The 4,019-nt window shown below is 38.9% G+C and overlaps 1 pseudogene; it reads right to left on the minus strand.

Annotated features, from left to right (window-relative positions):
* Positions 1–410: 410 nt before the first annotated feature.
* LOC116914369 lies at positions 411–1,825 on the minus strand (annotated as a pseudogene).
* Positions 1,826–4,019: the final 2,194 nt, after the last annotated feature.

Genomic DNA, 4,019 nt, shown 5'->3' on the forward strand with positions numbered 1-4,019 from the left:
GCTGTAAAGTTGGAAATGCCTTGGATAAGCTAAGATGTTAGAGATGTTAGAACAGTGGGAAACCTGAGAGGAAAGCTGCTAACGGGGAGTGGAACCAGCCCAAGAGAACAAAGTTCGTTGCTGCTGAATGCCAAATCTTGTAAGAAGAGTCAAGAAGGATGGAAGAATTAGGATTTTGCTGAGCTATATTTTGGTCATGATTTGCTCCAATATTTTTTCCTGTAGCCTGAGTTGGCGCAGAACTTCTGATTTTATTTCCAAAGTGCTAGGCTTACAGGCATGCATCACCATGCCTTATTTAGGTGAAAATCATTACAAAATTTCAAAGAACATATAAGGAGCAAGGTAGACAACAAGCTTATCTTATGTAATTTTGTATCACTCTAATGAAAACATCTTGTTCTGTGGATTTAAATAAACCTGCTTTGAGTGTGTTCAGACAATGCAAGAACCTTGGGAATGATGAGCAAGGTGTCTGCAAATGCCTGGACTCCAAGCTCAGCCCTGCCCTTCACACTGGGCTTGTACTTAATCAGAGTCTCTGCCAGTGCCAATCCTACTGCACCTGCACCCGAGACAACACAGCCATCATCAATAGCATTTTTGATAGCCCTCAAGCCATCTCTTATTGCATCCTTGATTTGAGTCAGCATGTGATTATTTGGTCCTTTAATCAGTAAAGTGACTGGGATTGTTATTTAATCAGTAAAGAGAACAGGGATTGTTACACTTCTCAATAAAGGTGAACTTCTCCTCACCCAGTGTATATTCATAGACAAGCCCCACATGTCCCAAACAGTCAGGATTCAGGTCATCAAAGGAGTGTAGCTATTCCACTACAAGCAAGTGTCAGCCTTTCCATGTTTTCCCTCTTGGCTCTGCACAGGGCTACAATACCTTCTTTCAGAAGGGCATCTAAAGAAAAGGGGTCAGTCCCCTTTTGATTTATAATGACAAATCCTTTATCTGAATCACCACAGACTTTCTTCTTCAGTTCTATGATTTTTTTAACCCCATCTTCAATGAATTTTCTTTCAGTCTTTACTAGTTTTTCTCTCTTCTGCACTCTTGTTTAAAAAAAAAAACAAAAACAAAAAACAGAATTCACTTCTGTCTTTTCATACTCCAAGGACACATTGCATGTGAGGATGTAGGCATTTTCTACTCTTTTCTCCATACCCCATGATCCAAAAAAAGTCTGCTGATTAAGTTTGTGTCAGTTTCAGATTTATGCTTCATCTCCATGTTCTCAACCATGGAGAGGTCAATGGGCTCATCTTTTTTTCCTAATAACCAAAATGGAGTCCACCACAGTTTCTGTCAATACATCTGCAAGTTCAGCATGAACTTTAGTCCGGAGGAATGTCTTGGCCACATCAATGAGTGTTTCTCTGTTCATCTCTTTGCTTACTTTTACTTGTTCCAAAAACTGGAGTGCCTTTTCCTTTGCAATTTCCAAGCCTCCACTTATTATTCTGGGATGAAGACCTTCAGAAATGTAGATGTCCACTTGTTTGAGCTGCTCCCAGATGATGAGGACATTGGATGTAGTACCATTGCCAGTTATGCCATCCTGGGCTGTAGCCACTTTTGCTATCAAAGAGGCTATTGGGTGTTGAATTTGCATTTCGTGAAGGAGCACATTGCTATCTTTACTATTTTTGATGTCTCTAGCACCAGATATAAGCGTCTTCATGGTGCCCTTAGATCCCAAGTTGGACCGCAGAACATCCTGCACGCCCAATGCTTCGCTGATGTTCACCGCCAGTGCTGCCTGCGTGCGGGCTACATCGGCTTTGGGATTTAGGGTCTTCACCGCCACCATGGCTGGTCTAGCTCAGGGAGAGGCACCAATATTTTCTTACTATAACATTTTAGAATGAAGATGTATATACTGTGATTTTGGAGGAACGTGATCTGCATTTTAATTTTGTTTTTATAGGAGATTTGTTGAGTGATTAGATGAATCTCAGAAGAACTTTGAATTTTGGAATTTTAACATTGTTGAGACTGTTATAGACTACAAGACTTTTGAAGTTGGACTAAATGTGTGTGGCATTATGCTATGGCTAAGTATGGCCCGATAGACTCATGTGTCTGAAGAAGTCTTATGGAGGCCAGGGAGTGGAATGTGGTGGTTTGAATATGCTTAGCCCAGAGAGTGGTACCATTAGAGAATATGGCCTTGTTGGAGTAGGCGTGGCCTTGTTGGAGGGATTGTGTTACTGAGGGTATGGGTTCTGAGACTCCTAGAAGTCTGGAAGAAAGTTTTCTCCTGGCAAAATTCAAATCAAGGTACAGAACTCTCTTCTTCCTCAACATGTCAGCCTGGATGCTGTCATACTCTCCAGCCTTGATTATAATGAATTGAAAGACATTAAAATCGATTTGCCAACAATTTATCTACTTTATTAACAGAGTATCTGTCCTATTATTGGAGTAACTGTAAAGGTAATAGTAGAAAATAGTTTCTAGGTTGTGTCAAAATTGGGAACCTGATTTGTTATTTTTAGCCACCTCCAAAGGAATTATAAGTACCTAGTTATTTTATTCTAGCCCTGGAACTTGATTATTTTTCTTCCTAAGCAGAGGTTCAAAGATTTAGCAAGGATCATATAGTCAAGAAAACTAAGCATGCTGAAGTTGTAGTTGTGTCACGGGTTGGTCTCATGCTGCTATGTATTTAAACAATAAATATTTGCCCTCCAAGATCTAGCTGCCATTGATAAGAGTATCCGAGTGTGCACCAAGTGATGCTATGTAAACCCTGTTTAATTTAAAGTTAGTTGGCTTATAAAAGCATAGATCCTGTGATTAGGCAGTAGGGAGAGAAAGGTGGGGCTTGAGGATCTAGTGAGGGGTCTGAGAAGAGACCAGAAAAGGAGGAGAGGAGGAAGAAGAAAAGAGACCAAGAGTAAACAAGGCTGCCCTAAGTGGAGATGGACCATGTACACATGGCCAGGAGAAACAGCAAGTAACACGTGACATACAGCTGGAATATAAGTTAGAATAGCCCAAAACCTGCCCATTCATGGCTTTACAACTTGAAAATTGAAAAGGATGTGTCTCTGTGTTATTTTTGTTGTTTTTGCCAGGGTAGCTAGAAAATATAATTCATTTTACAAACCGGCTTAGATTTCAGTTAATTTACTTTGCCAGTTCCCCTGCCTTGAACATGATGGCAGTACATTGCCATGAAGATTCTTTGTTAGAATATTCTGTGATCCCTGGTTACTTGTTTCATTTACTGATTCTTGGATGCTGAATAATCCTGAAAAACTACACTTACATCAATTTATGTAAATTTTGGTGTACATAGTTTTTTTTTTTTGATATTTTGTCCCTTAAACTAATCTTCAATAATCCTTTACAAAGATTCATCTTGACTATTGTCTACAGAGTTGCCTTGGTCACGGTGCCTCTTCATAGCAATGGAAACCCTAAGACATATGTGCAGTCATCACGAATAGTGTTTCTGCTCTTACACCTGTGTCAGATCTGCCTACCCTGGTATTAGATGTTATTGGTTGGTTCTTACAGATTACTTATGGTAAAATACTATTTTTCCCACTTCAAGGTGAGAAGAATGAGTGGTGATAGGTATATGCAGAAAGCAAATGACAGAGTTGTGCCATTATTCCATTCCTGTGCTGCTAATTGTCTCAAAGTAATTTTTTTTACTATATGTCACTGTTCACAGCCTTTCATAGGAACATATTATTATATAACTTTTGCTAACTGTGTCATTTTTTATCATGTAATAATAATGTATCTACTCCTGAAGGTTGGGAAATACCACTTGCAGGTAGCTGTCATTTGCCTTTCAAAAACACAGATCTTAACACATTAAGTTATTGTGATGATTCTATTTTACAACAAGTAGCCAGAGATTATATAAATGAAGGCATTACTATAGTCAGAGAGTAGTAGTGGTTAAAAAAATCAAATGTTGAAATACAGTTAAATACTGTGTTTCTGAACATGAATATTTCCCCTCCATGTCATACTTTTGATGAAAA

The sequence above is a fragment of the Rattus rattus genome, chromosome 13, assembly GCF_011064425.1.
Source record: "Rattus rattus isolate New Zealand chromosome 13, Rrattus_CSIRO_v1, whole genome shotgun sequence".
Taxonomy (NCBI): Eukaryota; Metazoa; Chordata; class Mammalia; order Rodentia; family Muridae; genus Rattus; species Rattus rattus.